The sequence below is a fragment of the Marmota marmota genome, unplaced genomic scaffold, assembly GCF_001458135.2.
Source record: "Marmota marmota marmota unplaced genomic scaffold, marMar, whole genome shotgun sequence".
In the NCBI taxonomy this organism is placed as follows: Eukaryota; Metazoa; Chordata; class Mammalia; order Rodentia; family Sciuridae; genus Marmota; species Marmota marmota.
Window position 1 is genome coordinate 33,971,640 of NW_026000057.1, and position 18,916 is coordinate 33,990,555.

The following is an 18,916-nucleotide window of genomic DNA, read 5'->3' on the forward strand; positions in this document are numbered from 1 at the left end:
GCCTCTCTGTGCAAGATATTTGCCCTTTAGTGTCTTTTTAAAATTTTTTTAAAATTTTTATTTGTTTTTGGTACCAGAGATTGGACTCAGGGGCACACAACCACTGAACCACATCCTCAGCTCTATTTTGTGTTTTATTTAGAGACAGGGTCTCACTGAGTTCCTTAGCGCCTCACAGTTGCTGAGGCTGGCTTTGAACTTGCGATCCTCCTTCCTCAGCCTCCTGAGCTGCTGAGATTATAGGCGTGTGCCACTGCTCCCGGCTTTCAGTGTCTTAATCAGTGTGTTAAATATTGTGTGATATATAAGTTAACCATATGCTAAAGACAGCAACAAATAAATAGTACAAGTCTCCCAGTTAGTTGCACCTGCAGCTGGATAGAGTTTACATACTTTGCATCTGTTCATCTTCCTCTCAATTTTTCTTTGGATAAAAGACTTGCCATCTTGACTGCAAGAGTACTATGGTTTGAATATAAGGTGTCCCCCAAAAGCTCCTCAGCTGCTGCAGGAATATTCAGAAACTGAAGTTATTAGATTATGAGAGCTGTAGCCTAATTGGTCCATCCTAGTTTGAAGAGACTAACTGGGTGATAACTGGAGGTAGGTGGAATGTGGCTGGAGGAGGTTGGTTCCTGGGGTTATACCCTGAAGGGTTCATCTTCTCTGCAGCCCTCTTCCTTTTCATCTCTATTTCCTGGCCACCAGAAGCAGAGCAATGATCCTCTGCCTTTCCCTACTGTTACTGTCATGATGTCTTGCCTCACATTGGGCCCAGAGCAGTGGATCTGGTTGACTCTGAAACCATGAGTCAAAATAAACCTTTCTAATTCTTACTTGTTCCTGTTGGATATTTTGGTCGCAGCAATGAAAAGCTAATTAACACAGGGTAATCTGGTGATAAAGACTAAGACAATGGTGTCTCATTTGTTCATGATTGGTTTTAGACCAAGTACCTGAACCAGTCAATCTGAATCCTTCCCTAGATTATTCCTAATTTGATCTGGTGGGAAAGAATCTTTCTTTCTGTGTGACATAGAATAAGCCCCAATTCTTCCCAGAGCCAACTTCCCTACTATATGAAAATGTTGGTTTTCACTGAAAGTCTACATTTAAAGATCAGAGTTGGATGGAAAAAGCTATATGGTATTTGATTACTTGGTTCTAGTTTTGACAAGGTCATTGTTTCCCCTCTTTTGGGGGATTTTATCAGTCATTAATTCATCAATGATTTGCTTAAATTAAATAAATTTAGCATTATTTCATACGCAACCCCAAAGTTCTGTGTAATGTATGCATTAAAACAAATGTTTAACAATCATTTAACACATGATTGTTATATTAAAAAAAATAGAAGGTGCATCTTGTATTTTCAAGCACAGCTACCTAGATATATCAAGAATGCAAATAAATAGAGCTCATTTTTTCCCCTCATTGAAGGTATTTTCTTCTTAATTCTCTTCATATCACCAACATATGTATTAACACCTCTGTTGATATTCATACTTTAAATATAACATGGAGATAAAGTGTCATGTAAATAGTATTTTGTAGAAATTTTGTAATATATGTACAACTTTTGTATTTTCTTTTACCATATTCTTTTTGATTTTTATTTACTTCTTCTTTTATTAATTACTCCATCAAGGGGTAATTATATTGATATTGATAATTTAAAAATGTCTACAATGGTCTTTTAATTACTTATTACAAGCTTGAAGAAGATATTTAGAGATTTGGATTACTGAATTCAGTGAATATTTGTTAATAACTATGCATTTCTATTCTTAGTGTACTTGAATACATTCAAAAATTCATGATGGGAAAATGTGGATGTGTAACCGATGTGATTCTGCAATCTGTATTTGGGGTAAAAATGGGAGTTCATAACCCACTTGAATCTAATGTATGATATATGATATGTCAAGAGCTTTGTAATGTTTTGAACAACCAATAAAAAAATAAATTAAAAAAATTAAAAAAAAATTCATGGTGGGGAGAAATATAGTATTGTAGATTCTAACTGTAAATGTTCCCATTCCTGAGCTATTTAATGCCTTGATAGTGTAATAGTTTTTTTTTTTTTTTTTAAGGGTTGCCATAATCGACTACTACAAACTGAGTAGCTTAATCAATAGAAATTAGTATCTCACAGTTCAAGAGGCTAGAAGACCAAGACTAAGGTATCTGTAGGACTGTTTGTTCCAAAGCCTTTCTCATTATCTGGTAGATGGGTCTCTTTCTCTTTGCTTTCAGTCTTTACTCTGCATGTCTCTCTCCTGTCCTGTTCTGTTCATATGGAGACAAAAGAAATACTGGATGAGGGCCTACCCTAATGATTCATTTTAAATTAGCTCTTTAAAAACCCCATCTCTTAATACTATTCTGAGAATCTGAGGGTTAGTTCTTTGACATGAATTAGTGGGGGCACAATACATAACTTAACACAGATTCAGGTCTGAGACCAAACACTACCTTTTCTGAAAGGAACCTTCACTTGGTTTTCTATCAAATCAAACTGTTTCAGTTTCCTCTCATCACTGACATTATCTTGTGTATTTGTCTGTTACTTGTTTATTCTCTCTCCTGTGCAAGAGGACAGAGTCCTGTTGGACAGGTCAAATTCTGTATACCCAGCACCTAAATCAATAACATTCAATAAATTATTGTCAGAATACATTATTGTAATACAGGATTCTAAATATGTTTACTTCAGATATTTTGACAATAGTATAGACTCTTTAAGATTCAAGAAATTTCATTATATATAGTGTAAATTTAAAACAAATATATTTTAAACTATTTAAGAGTTTATAAAAGTCTTTAAAATATTCTATGGAAATTCTAAAATATACATTGAAAAAAAAGCCATACTTTAAAAGCTGCAAAACAGTTATTTTAGAATATATATATATATATATTTGTAAATTACTACTGTTGAAATTTTGCATCTGACTTCAAGCATGTCCTGGGGCTTAATTGAAATCTACCACACAATTCATTTTTTTTAGTAATCCCACAAAAGGAATTTAATGATTATTACAGTTTATATTTTAAAAATTGTCTTCTTAAGAATAGCATGAATTTTTGCTTATGTGAATTTAGAACCATATGAAAGAAGAAAAAATTCTGAAAATGGATATCCATCAAGTAATTGTTAAAGAGCAGGAAAACGGCATAATTTTCTAACACAAATATGCCTTGACTGGTCCTACAGTTTTCATTATTATGAATTTGAAATATCAAGTAGTGAAAATTCAAGAGTGTGGTCTGTAGTAGCCTAAATGCCAGTGGTAGCATTAAGAAATGGTATCCGGATTTCTAGGTCTCAATTGAAGTTATAATTCTTGACCATCTTCTAATTCAAGTATTTTGTGCTCATGACCATGGAATGCTGCCACCTGTGTAGCACTCTGAACCAACAAAACTTGAAACAGTGTCATGAATGCTACCAAATATTTTGGCCAAAATATCATTGCCAGAATTCAATTTCTGTGTTGTTTAGGGGTTGGGAGTACTGCAAGTAGTGTAACTCCCCGCTGCGTGCCTCCCCACCCACCCCCTTTTCCTTTTTTTCCATTTCTGCCTTATATTTCTTCCTTCATGGCTCATTTTATGCCTTAACCACACTCAAGAGCCCTGCATTTGCCAGGAATCCTTTGGTTGCAAGTGGAATAAACCTAATTCAAGAGAGATGAAGTAAAAGGGAAAGAAAAAGTTATTCATACCCTTATTAAAGATGGCAAGGAAGATATTTCAAGAAGGGTAGCTGCAATGGGGGTTTTCAATAGGAGAGAGAAATTAAGCTCAACTCCAAATACAAAAAGACAAGTAGAGACTTATATTCGAGAAGCAGGGTGGGGGTCTGTGGATGGATAATTACTAAGTGGAATTATCAAATTAGAGGGAATCTTGTTAAATCTATTCAGTAGGAGTCTTGCCGAAGGCAAGCCAGAGTGATGAGATATCAAAGGTGCAAAATGAGGAATGTTCTCAGATATTAAGGGTGAAGAAGTTTTCCCAAATGGACTCAACAGGGTTCTTCCTAAAACGAGTTAAATTGGGCCAAGAAAGAATCCTATCTTTAGGGCCTAATTGGAAAGAAAATTCAGAAGAGCATAATAAAAGTTTGGTGTGAAGTAAGTCTTTGTCATCATGAAAAGTCCTCTTATCCTTAAATGTATGATTGACTTGATATTAAATATTAAAATGAGCAACAAATCTAATATTATTACTTTTGGAAACATGTTGTTTATAATTCTTATGTTTGATTTTTTATTGTCCTCTTAGTTTACTAATTTAAGTTTTATATTATGAGCATATTAAAGGCAGTAACTTATCCTTCTTCAGTACCACAAGTACTCTAATATGTGCCATCACTAGACTTTAATAAATATTCAATAACTGATACATTAATTATTTTAAAAATAAATCTTTATTGTATTATGAAAATAGGGGAAAATGAAATACATTATGACATTCAAATCAATTTCTACCTTGTCAGTAATCAATGTTTTACACTATTTGGATCAGCTTCTTTTTTTTTGAAAGACTTCTTTAACATAAATAATGGGAGACCAACTGGGTGCAATGGAACACAACTGTAATCTCAACAAGTTAGCAAGACCAAATCTGAAAATAATAAAAGGTTAGTGTCAGGGGATGTAACTCATGGTAGAGCACCCCTGGGTTCAATCCCTGGTACCAGAAAAAAAAATGGAAAGAAATAATGGGAGTACGTATGAACATGACTTCTTTCTTCTAGGGATATTCTAAAGCAATACTATAATTGGCATAATGCATATTTTGGGGAAATTTGAAAAATAATAAATACATATGTTTGGAACAACTGGGTCCATGAATTTAGAGACTGCCTTTTATTGAAAGGTTTCACATGCCTCGCATTTGCCACTGTGAATAAACTAGTAATATCCATCACTTGCTTCTTTATTGTCTGTTCTTATTTCATAGACCTCATGAGCCACCTTGCTTTAACATAACAAGAAATTCTCATGGTTACAAGCTATTTGGGTCAGATTTTCCTACAATTTATTTTGTTAAGATTGGGGGTATTTCAGTGTTTTGGATTAGTTTACAGATGATTGATATACTTAAGGTTATTAGAATTAAGGTGATCCTCCCATTGTCATCTATCCTGTGCAGAACTAGCACTGCTTGTTAGTATTTTTATCTTGTTTGATATTGCGTTTGAATAAGGAAGAACACCGAAGGACACTCTAACAATATTCACTGTGCTTATAAACTTATTTACTAAATATATGTATTGAGTGCCTACCATTTATAGGTCCTGGAAATCTATCCTAAACTGGACTATGTCTTTCCTTTCCTTTCTTCTATGAATACATCTAGGAGCCAAAGGAAGGGTAGAACCATTCCAGGTCTCAGTGGTGTAGATTTCACCTTTTCCTGGCTTTCTGCCATAATAGAACTTATATATTTTCCATCATTATGTCTCAGAGTGAGGAATTATAGTCATAAAGAAAAGATTTGTCTTACCAATCTCAATATTCTTTCACATTCCTAAAATAAAAGACAATGGAACATTTACAGTAATGTGGCTTTTCCTTACAGGCAAATGGGTAATTGTTTTGTTTTTCTTTTTAATCCTAAAAATGATTACCTTTTCCTTTAGATACAGCACATGCAATTTTCTTTGGAAGTCTTTCCACTCTACATTGATACAGCCTCAGTGGGACATTCAATCAAGGAGCCCTATCTTTCCCCTGGTGAATGGGTGGGCATTTCACTCAAGGAAAGCTAGTCAAGCACAATGTCTGGAATTTTAAGCTGTGTAAAAAGTGATTCAAGTTTTCAAAATAGTCAAAGATTCATTTTGATGACAATGACCTGAGAAAGAAAAGTGGTTCTTAGTTCCTGGTATTTATTCACTAGGAAATGCCCCTGTCATTTTAGCAACATGACACTTCAGTTTATCTGGGCTACCCACATCAATCTTATATGAAGTTATTCATTTACTTTCTGACTAACTGGAGTCTTTTTACTCATTCTGTTTATCATGCATTTCTTCCTTACCTTGTACTATAATGTTTAGTGCAAGTAATGACTTCTATGAAAACTTCTAAAGTCCAATTTTGTCCAGAAGAATATATTTTCTCCCAAGTCTCTGCTTTTGTGTGATTTTAAAATATTTACCTCATGTAGTTTTAAGAACATTTAAATATAGCTAGGTGATCACAATGACTCTTTCTAGATGGTGAGTTCTATTAACTACATAAGTAGTTAATAAATTCTTAAAATTTTTGTAACTTCTCTCTATCTCACAGGACTGTGCAAATAGTAAAATCATGGAAAGATTCTATGTCTGTTTCTCTCAATCTTTTTTTTTTCTTTTTGTGGAATAAATATATGAATTGTCTGTCTACAATGACAGGTGGTTGTTTTTCAAGAATGTTCCTTAAACTGAAATCAGAAACTAATTTGAAGTAAAAATATCTTTTTTTCCCCACCATTATAGCTAAAATTTCATTTTGCATTTGCAAAGCTGTGTGGGGTATCTGAATAAAGACAATTAAGAAAACTGAAAAATAACTAAACATCGACCCTAGAAAGAATAGAATATGCTTACAATATATAGTTTTCAGTTTGGGTAGCTGGTAGTTTTCAGAGTTCTACAGATGTCAAAGAATAAAGAGTATGAATCTTCAGCTGGCCTCATTCTATCTTGTGATACTTTATTCATAATTTATACCCTGCCTACTTCCAGAATATGAAATTTCTGAGGTTCCTCAAAATAAAAACATACCTAGCAGGTCTGAATTAAGTCAGAAAATAAAATTGCAAACCATCAAACTTTGTAAAACAGTTTTTCCAATTATTGAATTTTGAACTCCTTACACTAAGAAAAAACGAAAACATGACAATTTCTACAGTTTCACCTGATCAAAGAAAGTATATAGTTATTAGTTAATTTCTGACTGTAGAAAAGACACTCAATTCTTGAGAGACAATTATCAAGGATCATATAGTAGGAAGGACTGGATAAAAATGAAAGACACTGTTAGTTAGCTTTCTATCAGTGTTAGAAAATATTTGAGACAATTTATTTACAGGAACTCAAAGGTTCATGTTGGTTCATTGTTTCAGAGGTGTCAGCCCAGGGTTGTTTGACATTGCTTTGGGCCTATGGCAGCACAGCACATCATGGTGGGAGTGCATGATGAGTAAGGAAGCCTGTTTACTGCACCACCATGCCTGTTTAGATCCCATCTCTTAAAGGTTTCATCACTTTCCAATAATGCCACAGGCTGGGGACCAAGCCTTCAATCTGTGCTCACATATATGTTCCCCTTTGAGGGATATTCAAGTCCAAACTACAGCAGACATCTTCTTGCCTTACAATTTCACAATTAGAAATTCAGTGACCATAATAATGGAAGAAAATTACTAATATTATAAATATTGTTGATAGTTCTTTGATTAATATGAGTGTGTGTGTGTGTGTGTGTGTGTGTGTGTGTGTGTGTTGCTGGGAATCTAACTCAGGGTTTTGCACATGTTAGGCAAAGGGTCTACTACTGAGCTACATACACCCTTAGATCTGATATTCATTTTTAACATATTTAAATTTAATTGTATTTTACTTGAATTAGTATTGTTATTGGTGCATTATACATAATATCAGGCTTCATTATGACATATTTGTACATGCACATAATGTTATTAATCTCATTTAACATTTTAAAATGACTCATTTTAAGATCTGTATCCTTTTCTTGTTGTCTTCTTTGGAGAACAGTTATTACCACATTACAAAATGAAAGAAAATGTATAAATCTAGCCCATAAATTAAACAATTCCATAATAAGGATTCATAATTTTGCTAAAGTGGGAATCAGGTATAAAATTGTCAGTAACATGATTCAGACAGTAGACCATTTTTACTTATCCACTAACATCCAGAGGTGAGTGTTGCAATATGTGTGTGTACAATAAATTAAAAGTAAATTATAACACTAACTTTATGGAGGTAAATGTTAGAATATGCAAATATTAAAAGTTTCTTTAAATTTTATGTGCTTACATTAATTTTTGCTGGTAGATGGTTTTTCATTTTTCATACTGAGCCACTGCCCTCATTCCTTATTGCTTCAGAAATGCTTCAAAGGACTTATATTACTACAAAAATGGCATTGGCCTGGGTATGCTTGAGAGACTGCAGCAATACCCTGCACCTGCAAGAGCAGTGATTGGCATATCTGGGGCACAAGAGGTAGAAAGGCTCAGTGCCTTCTCCTCAAGAATAGCAACTCTGGTGGTCAAATTACAATTTATGCCATATGACTTCTTCTCCCATGATGGGTTAGACCAACTCTGGAGTTTATGTGGGACCACATCCTTGCTCATCTCCTCTCCCTCCTATTTTTTTTTTAATCTAGATTCCTTTTTCAATAAACTCCAGGCAGCTAAGTCCGTGTTTCAGATAGTACCTCTAGAAAACATGATCTAGGATTGTTTGGTAACATGTGCTACTATTGTTTTGCATTGGGAATCCCACTTGAAGCCAAAGTTTCAATGCTAGTGTTCCAGTCACTGTATTTTTGTAGTCCTGGTGGACCCAAAGCAGATAAATTCCATCAAGTTTGGTGTCAGGTATGTGCTGACTACTATGCAATGATAATGAAGCCAGAAGTAGACAGGCAGTCAGCATAGATAGATCAGATGAATAAGGCCAGTTCCGGGAGTAAGTCCAGGAAGTTGGAGACTGAAGGGTTGAAATATTAATTCCTTCAGAGCCCTTCTTCCACCCTTATCAAGAACCTGTCCCTGCTCTAACCTGTTGCTAAGGTAACCTGTCCCAGGAATTTCTCCTCCTACAGAGAGCTATAAAGTTAGTTAATGTGTCCTGGGCTGCACCATCCTGCCCTTCCCCCTTCAGCCCACCTGTTTCCCACCTTTTGGCCATCCCATGGAGCATTCCTGGGCCTAGTCACATAAGCAGGAAGGAGAAAGATAAGGGGAAGAGGGCAGAAGAGCAATGGAAGCCTAGAACATAAAAAGGGCAGAACACCTCTTTTTTGGGGGATACCAGGATATCAGCTACGGCTCCCTTCTCCCTCCTGAGAGAAGTCTATATTACCCCTTTCTAAATAAACCCTGCTTTATTTGCTTGCCTCAGCGTGCTTCTTCAACATGTGGAGGAGAACTAGTCACCGATAACTATGGTATTAGTATCATTGAAGAAAGAATCTAAGGTAGAGTCTGAGTAGTCATTAAAATCACCTCTGTATGTTTTTGCTTATATGTATATATATAGATATATAGATATATATCTATACACACACACACACACACACACACATATATATATATATATATATATATATATTTCAATTTGGAAACTTCAATCTGAATGGTCATTTTATTTATCTTTTTTATTAGTTGTTCAAAACATTACAAAGTTCTTGACATATCATATTTCATACATTTGATTCAAGCGGATTATGAACTCCCATTTTTTCCCTAAATATATATTGCAGATTCACATCGGTTACACATCCACTTTTTTACCTACTGCCATACTAGTGTATGGTCATTTTAAAAAATAAAGAACATATACATTTATAAGTAAATGATATAATTTTGCCCATTCTTTAGCTAGTGATAAGTATAACAGTTTATTTCATGAATAGCAAGATGAGAATTATTTGATTGCAAATATCTTTCCACCCAACTTTGGAGAGATATTCTCACCATGAATATTTAGAGACTTAGTCTCAACCTAATAAATTTTCTTTCTGTAATATTAATCCCTTGGAAGAACTCTACTTTCAAAAATATTTTTCAAGTCCAGATATAAAAGTAATGGAAATGTAATGAATATTTTAACTAAGATGCTGATTGTTATTGTTATTCTAATAAGTTGATTTACTTTTATAAATTCCAGATAAGGATTTCCTCTCACCTCCCCTTCCTTGCACAACCTGGTACTTTGGGCATTCTTTTCTTCCTGCACTCCAAAAACTTGTCTGATTCCTCATGCAACAGTAAACCATGGCTCAGCCTTGTGTACTTCCTTTATGGGCTGGATGCAGAATTTTCTTCTCAGAACAGTACCCTAGCTGGTTACCTGTTTCCTTAAAGAACTCCACCTTCAGAGCACAGTTGCATATCAGTAACTTCATTGATTCTTCCTAGTCTTGTTCACCACTCCATTTAGATTGACCACTAGCCTCAAGGAATGTTAACCACGCTAGCCACAGCACCTCATCAATTTCTCCTGTCCCTTGGGTTTTAGTAACTCTTCTCTATTTACTGGAAGGACTATTTATTTTGCTGTCACAAGAGTTTTGGTGGAAGTTCTGGTGTCAATAAGTATTTTTTTTCACAGTCTTTTTTTGCCTGTTTTCCAACAACTGTACAAGTAAAGAAAGATATAGTAAATTTGAGGTTCATTATAAATTACAGTAACTAAAAATTCCTTTTTTTTTTGTACCTGGGATTGAACTCATTGGCACTTGATCACTGAGCAGCATCCCTAGCCCTATTTTGTATTTTTTTTTAGAGACAGAGTCTCTTGGAGTTGTTTAGCACCTTGCTTTTTGCTGAGGCTGGCTTTAAACTGGAGATCCTCCTGCCTCAGCCTCCCCAGCTGCTGGGATTATAGGCGTGTGCAACCTTGCCTGGCCAGAAAATTCCTTTTAAATGTGTATTTAGTTATTAATTGTTATGAGATTTATTATGTGCTAGGCATTAGGTTAGGCACAGGCATACAAAGAAATGTATCAAAATATATTCATTTTATGAGACATTTAATAGAAAAATTCATATTAGCAAATATTTATAAAATAATGGTTAATGGTTAGTAGGGATAAGAAGAATTACATGGAAAAGGATGTCTCAATACTTGGGATAGTTTCACTGTGAAAGTGATATGAATTAGACCTTGAAGAACAGGATATTTTCCATGAAACAGATAAAAGAATGGGAATGAGAAATTCAAACTAGAAATTAACATTTTAAAAGGCACAAAAGAACGATAAAACAAGTTAAAAACTACAGGAATGTAATAGATGGGGATGTATTAAAAGATGGAGAGGGTAATTTAGCAAGACAAGCTGAAAAAGTAGGTTAACTTGGAACTATATTGTATGACTCTCTAATGGATTTGGACTTATTTTTATAAATGAGTGATAGGCAACTTTTTCCCAAGTGGGAAAAATCAGTAAACATCAAAATATTTATGGATCACATTTTTTTTATTTCAATTAAAACTGGAAGTAGCCTTGAGTTCCATGGGGGTTAACTATATGTCTTTATCTATATCTTTATTGCTAATATCTTTATACAAGAGACTCAGAGCAGTGAAGCCTTCAACCCAGCCATACAATGTTTTCACAGTAGTTTATAAAAGTGTCAAGAGTAATAGAAAACATTGGGAAATCTGTTACATAGTACCCAATGCATTCAGTCAATCTGCTTTCTTTTTCTATGGTTAAACTAACCAGTATCCCAAAGTCAAGAGTAGTTGCACCTTACCTATGGCTTCTCTTCACTTGGCAACCCAGATCAGAACTATCCTCACTGATGTCCTGGAATTCTACAAGGCCTTAAACTAGATGGATCCTGGTACTACCCTCTCTAGATGCTGCTCAGTTGTGTTGAAGTGTGGCTGTTCTCTCCCATGGTGTAATTTCTCCACCAGTCAAGGCCTCCATAATCACTGTCACAATAACAGAGCCAAAATGTTTGGGCTTTGGGATAAGATGTTCTTTAAGATCTGTTTTTAAGCACAAGGTACTTGCTATGATGATTTTCTTTTGTTACTCCTGTGTCATGTATAAATCAGGATAAGTGGGCTACAGGCAACCCCAATAGAAGATTGCCTTCATTCTTAAAGGGAATGTAGATTCATCAAAAGTCCTACATTTTTATTTTAGGATGATAACTATGGGGACTGATAGTGCTTCTCTCTCTGTCATTTACTAACTAAAAATAAATGCCCTGTAGGTTTAATTTCTTGATTTCAGGTGCAGTCCATGCTGTATTTAAAGGTAACACCTCTTAGTAAACATTTCTACTTTAAATACATAAACGTGACTAGAGGGACAAATTCTCTTGAGGGATTCTCTTTTTCTTCCTCTCCTCCCAGTGGGCATGTTGTGGTAGCTTCAGAAGCCCAAAGAAAGTCAAGCCCATTGCAATCAAACAATAAAGATTTGCAGTGAGTTTAGTGCATTTAAATGAATGAATAAAAGAGATTTATTACCTTACATGGCTGAAACGTGAATTGTTTGTGAATGAAATGTACAGAGAAAAAATGTGAATAGGAGTAGAGTGTAAAGAATCTGGTGAAGAAAGATGTTGACAGCAAACAAATGAAACAGTTTCAGAATTGATATTAACTGGGTGATTTGAGTATTAATTAGGTAATTTGGTTATTAATTAGATAATTTGTTTCTGCTGCAGAATCCTGTGAACTAGAAATGAACTTGCAAGGGTGTTTGTGTAAGGAGGGGGCGGGGAATCCTGGGAATGGTGCCAAACTGATATCTCTAGAAAATTGAAGTCCTCAATTTACCTGAAGAACAGGTTCATTCATGTTAGTAGAAGCTTTAGCAGTAACATCAGTGAATTACAGTCAGTTGAACCTAATGCAGATATCCTCAAACCTGGGAAGTTCTGTTCTTCACACTAAAAGCAAAATCAATGGCTATTGCTTCTAGGAAATCTTGTTTTAAAAAATCTTAAGTTATGGGGTCCATCATTTCCATGGACAAAGTACAATTTGGAAAGATCACTGGAATTAGAATACATTAAATTTACAAGGGCCAAGAATTCTCAGAAGTATATTTTATCACTATTAATTTGATTACCAAGGGCAGGCAGAATGATGAGTTAGTGCTTCCCAGAACAAAGATTGAAAAGAAATCTTGTCTTTCTCTCTAAAAATTGAATTGAAAAAAAATATAGAAAGAGCTTTTATGATAAACTATAAAGCTCTGTAATCAGGAAAAATATTCCTTAGAAAAATATCTTATTAAAATTTTACTTGTTCATTGGATACCTGCCTATTAGCATACCACAGGACATTAATTCTGTGGGAGTAAGGAAGGTGTCATATATGTCACTGTGTCCCTAATGTTTAAGGCTCTGCTTTACACATAGCAGATCATTTATAATATTTGTGAGTATTATGAAACAAGCATTAGAGTTACACTTTTCTTCTGCAGCCACTGCCTCTGCTAAAATCATTTAAAGGTGTGATGTTAAATAACAGTGACTGAAAATATCAAACATGAAAGAATAACAAGTAATATGGACAAGGAGAGAATTGTTCCCCTCTGATAATCAACTCCCTGAGATCCTTAAATATTACTGAGGTGGCTTTACTTGACTCTGGATCCGTGAAGCCTGCCTGTTTGCCACTTGCCAGCAGATGGCCTAATTATTCCATCTTTCACCAGGCATTAAAACCATTCTAAATAAGGAAAAGCAGTTGACGATGACTAACTTTTCTTTTGATTTTTTTTCTTTTAAGAAAGCCAATGTGTTAGTATGTTTCTTTACATTTCATTGTATTAAGCAATTGATCAGAGATGCTGATTTTAATACAAGATAGGATAATCAATAAGGAAAGATTATACTGTCACATATTGTATACATGTATAAGTGTGTGTGTATGTATATGTGTGTGTGTATGTGTGTGTATGTGTATATATATATATATATATATATATATATATATATATATATATACCAAATCCTGTAGGAAGACTTATAGAGGTGACATACCAATATCATGGCCTCAGGAGAAACTGATTCATCAGCTTCCATGGAGAAATGAGATTCTTTATTTTCCTCTAGACAGTGTGTGCAAATCATTTAAATTATTACTCATATTTAGATAACTTTACCAACTTTTCTGAAATTCAATATAAAATGAGGTGTGATATTCAGAATCAGTTAATTGTTAACAAATTTTCCCAGGGTTCAGGGGTTGTTCATAGATTGTATAATTATCTATAAAGGAAAAGTATTCTTTTATCTATAAAGCATATCAAATTTGTTCTTTATGAGTAAACATGAGAGATAATGTGCGTGAAGAAACACAGCAAGGAGTGGGGAGGGGAATTATTAAATTGAATTGAATATGATCTTGTATGATATTTTACTTTATTAACTCTACCAATATACAAACATATAATTCCATTGTTTACTTTCTTTTAAATATTGTCTCTTTAGAGACCTTAAGTGCTCAATTGCCTTGCCCTCCCTGAATGTCAGAGCCACGAGAATAGGAGCTCCTTCTATCTTGAGTATTAGTGTTTATATATGGAAATATTTCATCTAATATTTATGGAATGATTCTAAGCACCTTTTCTGAGATAAACCAATAGCAAAGATCAGTGAAATTCAGCTGAATGATTGGGAATCTCAATCCAGGGCCGTTTAGAAATTTAACATGATCTAGCCAGCTTTTCTTTTTTTTTCCAACAACTCACCCCATTATACCTGATTGTACTGCACAATATATAGCTCTCTCCCTTGGATGTATTACTTATTGGGTCAGTTACCCAAGAGCAAAAGATGCTTCTTGAAGGAAATGAATTACACATCCTCAATCCTAAAATGTCACAAAAAAGTAAAATGAAACAAAAGCAAAAGAGAAAGGGATACAATAAATGACAATAACATTGCTCTGCTGATGCACTTTGAAAATCAGGGACTGGCTGTGTGGTGTTAGGTATATGATTGTGATTGTGTGCAACTTTCAATCTTTTTAGATATACTAAGGATCACAAAATAAAATATTTCTAAAATGAAATGGGAAAATGATAAAGAGGATTCGATATTTTTATACTTAATACTTCATTTCCTTTCACATGTAGCTTAATCAGGATTTTGAAAGAAGAAAAGCAGGTCTTTCTAGTCCCATTATGACATCTGTCTGATTAGACTTCTAAATGTATTTGATATTGTGTGGCTATTGCCTTAGCAATTAGAAAAGAAGTCATTTTTATTTCCCAGTGGAACCGTTATTGCTTTCTTTTTTGACAGTTTACAGTATTGTTTTATCTTTTGCTAAGCAAATCACTGGAAATTTGTTTCTTGTTAAATACAAATGTGGTATTTAAGATTCATGGTTGTGTCATTTTTAATCCATATTTTTCAAATAAAAACTCTTTCATGAAAAGAGTATACTATAATTAAATGTATATCACTACTGATTTCATTGATACAAATATTTATTTTTGATTAAAAATCACAAAATTAAGGATAATTTTTTAAAAAAACCTGGAACTCTCAATAAAAAGTTTTAAAAAACCCAGAAGATGTTTCCTGCTCTCAAGTTGAGTTTTTAAAAATAATGTAAATTTTATGATTAAACTTTAGATTTCTATTTCCTCTACTCAGTCCTCCCACTGTATAACCACAAAGGAATCTGTAAAGTTTTATTTTGAAAAGGATTCTTAGAGAGTTTCTCAAATATGCCCCAGGATGTGGGATATCAATAACTGTAAACAGAATATGTTAACACTTTTAGTATCTAAATGTTTGTTACTTTGAAGATTTCACTTGTATATTAGAGATATAGCATATCCATGCTCCATTCACTTATTATGAATAGAAGAATTGAGTTAGACATTTCACAATTAATTATATTATTTTATCCTAATTTTATAATTTTTAATGCAATTAAAAATTATACAATAAGCAACAACTGGAATTTGAGATCTGCTAAATATTGATAAAATGGTTTGGATCCTTTCTTTTAAAATAAAACAGACGTTAAATTGTAAATCCCATGTTTTACCCCTTTATTACTCATTGATAGACTGAATGATATATTCAAGTAAATGGAAGTATTGAGAGAGAGAAAGAGAGGGAACTTACTAGAGGCAAAGCATTAATTGTTCTAGATACAACACTGACCAGGTTAAAATCTCTGCCCTTAAGGATTTACATACTAATGGAGATGGAGACAAATAGAAATACAAATAATTTAAATATATATTATATGACAAAAACAGTACCTAAAAAAAAAAAGGAAAGGAAAAATCTTGGCTCTGTGTTTTCTAGATAGGTGACATGGTCAAGGAGCTTTCTCTAATACCTATTTTGTGCATTTAAAATAGGTCTCTGGCTAACTACCAGTAGATATCATAAAAAGCAAATGAGATAATGAATATAAAGTCCTTGTCTAAGTTCTTGGTGTTTAGTATATCTAGGTTAAAGTGGCAATAAGTCATTTTAATTATCAGTATCTAGAAACTTCTATGTAATTGGAGAAGTAGCACATCAATGTCTGAGAGAGAGAGAGAGAGGAAGAATATAATTGATTTCATTTAGTTCATTCATTTCATGTAGTTCCATGGATGCTGTAGATTTTAAACTAGACTTTTCAAGGTTTTTTGAGGATGACTTATTTTTAGGTTATTACAGGTTAGAAGATAGACTATATCTATCAATCAGTTTATCAATGAGAAAGAAAGAGGTATAACATGGGATTTACAATTTAATGTCCCTTTCATTAAAAAAGACATGTCCAAACCATACATAAACCATGGTATGAGGAAAGGATTTCTAAAGGACATTCCTCTTCCACCCCCCAAAAAAAGAAAAGAAAAGAAAAATCTCTTAGGGTGTAGAAACCACAGTGAGGAAAGGACATCAAATCTTGATACTTTGTGTCAATGTGAAGAGGCACAACCACTAAGGAAGTGTGTTATCCAAGGAGATACTGAAACACAAATCGGTAGCAAATCTATCCCCTGGAGAAAAAGGAATATGAAGGATAGAAAAAGCCTGAGAGGAAGTGTGAGCATGTATCTGATTACATGTGAAGAGAGAGAGAGAGAAAAAAAAGTGTTCTTGGTTGTCCAGGAAGCCTGAGTTTGCAGATCCCAGTAGATCTGTAGTTGGTACAGGTGATCCATCAGTGCCCATCTCTACTCCAGGTGCCAAGATGCAGGCAGAATATCCTCCAATCCCTAAGGGCACATCAATAAGGGCAATAAGGTCCTCTGATTGTAGGACATAACTATTGTTTTTAGAACATAACCAATACAGTGTCTCAGTTTAAAATAAATAAATAAATAAATGTGGTCTCAGAAAACTCAGTTTTAAGACAGAGCACACAGAATGGAAGGTGGATAGAGAAGAGGGGCAGAGCAGTGTAGTAAGAATAGAGATTCAGGAATAAGTCCAGAGTCCCCCCTCCCCCACCCAAGTACATTTGGGGAATTGATGTACTTTAGTTTCTGAGGATTATTTAGTTGCAGTAGGTATTACCTCTTTTCCTAGAATTATTCCTTAGAGGCTAAGCCTTTAGGCTGGGAGTCAATGATTCCTATCATGAGAAATAGGCAGGAAGAAGCAGAGAACAATATTGGAATAAGAACCAAAAAGCATTTGGATGACATAAACCAGGCAGTACTTGGGATTACATTATCAGATGAATTTGATACATGAAGCTTACCAATTCAAATAGCCATAAGGGAATTCCCTAAGTGAATAAGTTGACTGTTTAATTTAAAAATATCTACTTCATTCTCTAAAAAATGTATAAAAGAGAACAATAGCCAAAACATAGATTGTCTTCATCACAGCTCTCCTGTATCCACAAATATCTGCCTTCCATCTGCAGAGGGCTTCCAGTGAGTGGCATAAGAGATCCATGCATTTGGCTTTGAGATCAACATATATTTTCTATTATATTCTAAAAATGTCAATTTAAAAGTTTCCTTTAAATGTATGGAGAAGATACAAAAAAAGTGTTTTGCACAACAAGTTTATCATGATATAAGTGTTTTGAGAGTATTAATTATCTCTATTTTAAGATAAATGAACATAAATAATTTAAAGAGGCTACTTGTTGCCAGAGACGCTGTATAATTCTTTGCATATGATGTATATATTGATACTTGATAATTAACTATTATAAAGCAATTTAAGTATTCATGCAATTATCAAAGTTTTCTTAATGTAGAGATTTCAAAACACACAGTATATAAACATAGTTTTAATCAGTGATAAAGTATTTGTTAGAAATTACTTTGGCTAGCACTAGCATTTTAAGAACATAAAGTAAAGTAAAATTTGGTCTTTACCCTTGGAATTATAACCACTTTATATATATATATATATATAATTTCTACTTTCCTGCCTTTTGCTTCCTGAGATTCACCGCACATTCTGAAACTAAGAGCAACAGATATAATATAGTGGCAGTTATCAGAGAATAGAAGAAGTAAAAATAAGAAACTCGGCTGAACCACACACTGATATTCACAAAGAGAGGGCACCTACTACTTTATTATGGTTTAGATGTGGTGTTTCCCACAACTCACCCATGAAACAATGCAAGAAGGTTTGGAGAAAAAATTACTGTGTGATAGCGTTAACCTAATCAGTGAATTAGTCCCTGATGGGACTAACTGAGTGTTAACCAGGCAGGCAGGATGAGGCTGGAGGAAATTGTTCATTGGGGGCATGGCTATGGGGTATATATTTTGTATCTGGTGAGTGAAGTCTCTCTCTGCTGCTGATCATCATGTGAGCTGCTACCCTCTGCCACACTCTTCCACTATGATGTTCTGCCTTACCTGGAGCCCCAAGGAATGGAGCCTGCTGTCTCTGGATGGAGATCTCTGAAACTGTGAGCCAACAAGTAAACTTTTCCTCCTATATTATTGTTCTGGTTAGAACTTTCAGTCACAGCAGTGAAAAAGATGACTAAAACATACTTAGAAACTTTTGATGGATACCTGAATACTTAACTATATGTGTAATTAAAAGCATACTGAAATTGCACTATTTCTAATATAAACACACATACACACACTCTAATATAATATACTGTGTACAATACATGGAGAAACTGAATATAGAAGCATACAATGGCCAAGTCATATATAAAATGGAACTTTGACCC